Below are 6,961 nucleotides of genomic sequence, written 5' to 3' on the forward strand. Positions count from 1 at the left end.
AGAAAAGTAAACATTTCAGAACATTATTAACTGCTTTTCACCTGGTTTCTAAAAGTCTTTAATTATATCTTTACAATTGGAGCATGTAATGGAACCTTTCCCTCTTTGCTATTTAGTCTTTTTCTTCTTACTTTTTATTATCAAGCTTTTTCTCTCCACATATCTAAGCTTATTTTGTACTTTGTAACATCTTTATGCCTCCTAAATCCATACATCTCACTTCACCTCAGTGCGCTATAAGTGTGAGAGAAGAGAAAAAATGTAATGAAGTTAAATTCTCTTTAGCCAGGACTTTTTTTTTTTTTTTTGAAGAGGTTTTCACTACAGGGCGTGTGTGCTCACCAGACAGAGAGAGACATAGAGACAGAAAGCGAGAAATCACCTGCCAGAGGGGATGGTCACGCTGCAATCCCTTCTTCCCCATTCTCCTCTCGGGATCTTGGGCACGCACGCACACGAGCCTGGCGTGAGTTTTAAGTCACCAGGTCTGGGACGTGAACCGCAGTCGACTACGTGGGAATTCAGCAACATAGCCATTACGCTAACTGCTGGTTACTGCCAGGACTCTTGAGGCCCAATTTATTATCTACCTCATCATCACACTCATGTAAAGCTTAGTTCTGCTGCACACTATACTTCCATCAGCCTGGGAGTAGGTATCATTAGTGTTTAGAATAATCAAAACACCGAAAACACTTGCCCCTGAAAAATGGGTTAAATTCCCTCTGATCTCTATGTGCTTCCAAATCTCCCTTTATGTTCTACTTGGGAAATTTAAGAAATGCTTATAATTACTGAATGCTTAGTACATGGCTTTTTTTTTCTAGAGGGTGCATACACTTCTAGAGAGTGACAGAGAGAAAGAAAAAAAGAAAAGTGAGAAAGCACTCTCATGGGGGATGGTCACACAGCAATCCCATGTGCTCCATTTTCCTCTAGGAATTTTAGGCACGCATGCACGTGTGCCTGGCATTTTTCAAGCACCAGGTCTGGGACTCTAACCATGCAGTTGGCTATCTAGGATCTACACACCTAAACCACCACACCACACACCACTGGCGTGCTTGTCAAATTCCTTTTCTTTCTTTCTTTTTTTTTAGGAATGAATTTATTTAACTTTATTTATTTATTTATTTTAGTTTGACCAGAGAAGGACAGAGTGAGAGTAAGAGCGAGAGTGAGAGCGAGAGCAAGAGTGAGAGCGAGCGAGAGAGAGAGACAGTGAGAAAGCAAGCTGCCAGGTCTGGGACTTGAACCATGGTTGGCCATGTGGGAGTCCAGTGCCCTTAACTACACTACTTGCTGGCCCCGTCAAATTCTTCTTTTAATATTGCATATGTTTCATGCTATTTAATCTTGCCAAAATATGGTCGTGCAACAACCACATAAGTACTTTTAGTATTGATTTTTTACTGATTGAAAAACTGAAGTTAAGAGATATTGTGTCATGCCAAAGGAAACACAACTGGTATGGGGACAGAGTCAGAATCAGGAAAAAGAGGGTTATTCATCAATGAGTAATCCAAGGGTTCATTAGACATGAGGCAAGAATGAGGATTAATCTGATTCTGTGCATCTAAGGTTGAAAAATGTCTAGGATCAGACATTTACTCAAGGATCCATAGTCTTTTTAATCAGAAAATAGTATTAAAAACAAATACCTGGGCAATCACTGTGCTCATTTCTACTAGGGTGCCATTCCTTCCAGAACATCTCAGCTGACAAGAAATGCATATAATAACCCCTGTATATATCGGTATTTACAAATGTTTCTACAGGTAGTCATCTTTTCTATAGTAAGTTGAACACATCCATATTGATATTTTTTACTGTAATCTATTACTACATGACTTTGAAGTCTTCCCTTGCATATTTATAATTTCGGGGTTTTTTTTTGGATAGGTTTTCACTATAGGGCGCGTGCACTCGCCAGCCAGAGAAAGACATAGAGACAGAAAGCGAGAAATCACCCGCCAGGGGGGATGGTCACACCACAATCCCTTCTCCTCCATTCTCCTCTCGGGATCTTGGGCATGTATGCACAGGCGCCCGGCTCAAGTTTTAAGCCACGGGGTCCAGGACGCGAACCACGGTCGACTACGTGGGAGTCCAGCAATATAGCCATTACACTAACTGCTGGTTCCCAACTTCGATTTTTTTTTTAAATAATTATTTTGTTTAACTTTATTTATTTTAATTTGATCAAAAAGGGACAGAGTGAGAGAGAGAGAGATAGGGAAAGTGGGAAAGCAAGCCGCCAGGTCCGAGACTTGAACCACAGTTGGCCATGTGGGAGTACAACGCCCTTAACCACCCTGCCACCTGCCAGCCCCTGCATATTTATAACTTCTACACCAACAGTGAAAATCATTACTTCAACAAAGTACCATCCATTTACTTAACTTTTTAGTATACATGTAAAGCAGTATCACAATTATTAACCTGTGCCTCCATGGAGAAAAGTAAAACTTTATCAACTAGATTTCATTGCTTATGAACAGTTTCTTTTGCCTTTAGTCTACAGTCTCCTTTACCTTCCAGAGTTATCTGGGTCAGCACCTTTGGCTTCACTTTCTTTGGTGAGATTGTTTCAGGCACATGTAACAGAGTTAGACTGACTTATCACATTCGTCATCCAATGCTGGGATCCTCTGCTCTCTTAGATAATGTTTTAAAATTTGCATGCATTAAGCTTTATTCTATAAAGGTCTTTGAGTTCTGACAAATGCATGGCAGTATGTGTCCAACATATTTTCATACAAAATAGTCTCACCACTGTAGAAAATCCTATGTGCTCCATTTGATAGTTTAAAGATTAATTTAACTTTATTTATTATTTTTGAAATTTTCTATAGGACACATGCACTTATGAGAGAGAGAGAGATAGAGAGAGAGAGAGAGAGAGGATGTGAGAAAGCAAGCAGCCAGGTCCAGGACTCAAACTGGAGCCGGCAGTGTGGGAGTCCAGGGCCTCAACCACCATGTCACCTGCTGGCCCCTGTACTTCACCTATCTCGTCCTCTATTTTTACCCCTAAATCCCTGATTACCATTGATATATTTATCATAAAATATAGTTTTCTTATGTTTTGTCTTCTTGTATTTTTGCCATAGAGAGAGTGCATGCAATAGAGAGAGACAGACAGAGAGGGAAAGTGAGAAATTACCTCAGGTAAAGATCACCACACTGCAATCCCTTCTTCTCTATTTTCCTCTTGGGATTCTGGGCACACACGTTCATGAGCCTAGTGTGTCTTCCAAGCCACCAGGTCAAACTGTGGGGCTCAAACCGTGGAGTTGGCCATATGGAATTCAGTGCCTTAACCAGCATACCACCTGCTGGCCCACCATAAACTATAGTTTTGCTTTTTCCAGTATGTCCTATAATTGGGATCATAAAGTCCATGACCTTTTCAGTCTGACTCTTTTTATTTAGCAATATTCATTTGAGATTTTCTTATGCCATTTTATTTATTGCCAAATAATATCCCATTATGTTAAAATGCCTTTATTTGTTTATCCATTCATCTATTAAAGGACATCTTGATTAGTTCCAATTTTTGTTAATTAGGAATAATGATGCTATAAACATTTGCATACAGTTTTTTTGTGAACCCAAATTTTCAAGTGGGTTAGGCAAGTACACAATACTGGAGCAAGTTAAAAGAAGGAGATTTTGAAGCAGCTTGTACCATAGAGAAGTGCTAAAAAAAATAATAAACCAAAACTAAATTCCATCATGATAGAGAATGTCAAGGAGCCAACTAGAAGAGCTCCAAATAGCCAAAGCTGTAATAATTTGAGTAACAAAATAAACTCGCAATTGATTATAATCAAAAGTAAAAAATAAATATCCATGAGTTTATGTTAATACAAAGAAATTCTACATGCGGTTTTTTTATTATTATTATTTCTTGGGTCTGAATTTCTCCTTGTTTCTCTAGATTTGTAAAGTTTTCAGATAATATTTCATGGAAGAGGTTTTTCCATGTCTTTACCTTTTATCTAGTTAATTGGCTTGAGTGTACATGTGAAGAATAGGAGCATTTACATTTAAAGGTATTGAAGAGATTGAACTCCATACTCCCGTATGTCATTGCCATAGGTACACTTACTTTTTTTCTTTAAGGCTTTTGCTAAAGGGCCTGTGTGCTTGCCAGAGAGAGATAGAGACAGAAATAATGAGAGGGGAAGTGAAAAATCACCTGCTGGGGGATGACCATGCCACAATCTTTTCTCCATTCTTTTCCTGGGATGCACTCAGCATGACTTTCAAGCTGCAGGGTTTGGGACTCAAACTGCATTGTGCCATGTGGGAGTCTAGGGCCTTAACTACCACACCGCCTGCTGGCCCCAAGGTGAACTTATTTTCTTTGTTTCCCTTTTTTTTCTTTTTAGATATTTTTGCTATAGGGCACGCACGCTCACTGGATAGACAGAAAAAAAGCTAGAAATCACCTCCCCAGGGCGGATAGCCATGCTGTAATCCCTTCTCCGCCATTCTCCTCATGGGATTTTCGACACACATGTACATATGCCTGGCACATGTTTTAAGTTACTCTGGTGTGAGTTTTAAGTCGCCAGGTCTGGTACTCAAACCATGGTCGACTACATGGGAGTCCAGTGATGTAACCAACACACCAACTGCTGATCTCAGGTGCACTTACTTTTTTTTTTTTTTAAGAGGTTGTTGCTATAGGGCGTGTGCGCTTGCCAGACAGACAGAGAGAGACAGAAAGCTAGAAATCACCCCCCAGGGATGATGGTCACGCCACAATGCCCTCTCCTCCATTCTCCTCTTGGGATCTTGGGCACACACGCACAGGCGCCTGGCGTGTTTTAAGCCACAGGGTTCAGGACTCGAATCGTGGTCGACTACACAGGAGTCCAGTGACATAGCCATTACGCTAACTACTGGTCCCCCAGGTGCACTTACTTTTAAAGGTATTGAAAAAGACTGAACTCAAGAGTCCTGTAAGCTACTGCCTGCTTTGTATTTTCATTAAGATAATGAGTATAGGGAACTAGCAGTTAGCATAATGGTTATGTCGCTGGACTCCCACGTAGTCGACCGCGGTTCACGTCCCAGACCTTGTGGCTTAAAACTCACGCCGGGCGCATGTGCGTGCGTGCCCAGGATCCCAAGAGGAGAATGGAGGAGAAGGGATTGCGGCGTGACCATCCCCCCTGGGGGGTGAATTCTTGCTTTCTGTCTCTATGTCTCTCTCTGTCTGTCTGGCGAGCGCGCGCCCTATAGCAAAAAAATCTCTCCAAAAAAAAAAAAGATATTGAGTATACATTTCAAACTTAATTTGCCCAAAATGTTTCCATCTCCTTATTCCACTCCCACCTCCAGAATCACCATCTCTTCCACAGTCTACTCCTTCTAACTAAATGGAAATCCTATTTACTCAAGTTAGTTTAATTAAATACCTGATTAAGAATCTTACTCAAATTATTCGATTTGAGAATCTTGACTTTTCTTTCTAGTTCATTTCCTGTAAATGTGAATTCAAAAAGTTCATCACAAATGGAATTAAAGTACAAGTATATTTTGGTGCAAATTTTTAAATTTATGTGTATTTTTTTCATCATCTGCATTTTCCATGAATTCTTTGAATACCCCTCATATGTAATCCATCAGTAATTCTTATCAGCTCTACTTTGAAAATGTGTTCTAAATCCAGCTACACTTTTTGTTTTTTAGAGATTTTATCTTTTTCTTTTTTGGCTTGGCACGCGTGTGCTTCCTGAAGAGAGAGAGAAACAGAGTTAGTGAGAGGGAAACTGAGAAATAATGCTTTAGGGGTGATGGCCATGCCACAATCCCTTCTCTTCTCAGGATCTTGGGCATGTGCACACGCACATGTGCCAGGCATGACTTTTAAGCCACCGGGTCTGAGACTTGAACTATAATCAGTCATGTGGAGCCTAATGACATAACTGCTATGCCATCTCCTGGCCCCACTAGCTACGCCTTTATCAATTCCATAGTTACTCACCTATTTCCAAGCCATCCATACCTCTTATCTGGTTGGCTTTCTTCTCACTGGCCTCCCTGCTATAACTTTTGCCTTCTTACAGTTTATTCTCCACACAAAATCTAGGCTAATTTTTACTTTCTAATGTAAATTCAATCATAATATTTCCTGGTTGAAATCCCTCTAATGACTTTACATCATAGTGTAAAAACCAAATTCCTTTTCACAACTTACAGAAATCTATGTGATATATCCTCATCTCTTACCTCACTCTTCCATACTTATTTTTCTCTCCAGAAAATGACCTTTTTACTGGTTCTCAAAGACAGCAAGTCTACCCGTTTTTAGAATATTTTCTTCTGCTGTCTCTAGGTTTTTCCTTAGTTACCTCTTAATTGTTTCTTTTTTTCTTTTTTTTTTTTTTTGGAGAGATTTTTCACTATAGGGTGCCTGCGCTCACCAGACAGACAGAGAGAGACAGAGAGACAGAAAGCGAGAAATCATCCCCCAGAGGGGATGGTCACGCCACAATCCCTTCTCCTCCATTCTCCTCTCGGGATCTTGGGCACGCACGCACACGCGCCCGGTGTGAGTTTTAAGTCACCGGGTCCGGGACGCGAACCACGGTTGACTACGTGGGAGTCCAGCGACATAGCCATTACGCTAACTGCTGGTTCCCCCTCTTAATTGTTTCTTTCAACTCAAATTTTGCTTCCTCAGAGTGGTCATCTCTACTTGATGTCTCTCATTCCTATCCTGTAAAAGCTCTTTATTATAGCATCCTGTTGTATTTACAGAATTTGTTACTATCTAAAATTATACTATTTTTTTTGAACTTGACAAATTTATTGGTATTTTAGTAAGCACATTCATCTCAGTCGTTTTTCTCTCCTACCTTGACCTTAGGTTAATATTTCATTTGGGTCGGGAACCAGCAGTTAGAGTAATGGCTATGTCGCTGGACTTCCACGTAGTAGACCA

The sequence above is a fragment of the Tupaia chinensis genome, unplaced genomic scaffold (genome assembly GCF_000334495.1).
Source record: "Tupaia chinensis unplaced genomic scaffold, TupChi_1.0 Scaffold144991_2, whole genome shotgun sequence".
Lineage (NCBI taxonomy): Eukaryota > Metazoa > Chordata > Mammalia > Scandentia > Tupaiidae > Tupaia > Tupaia belangeri.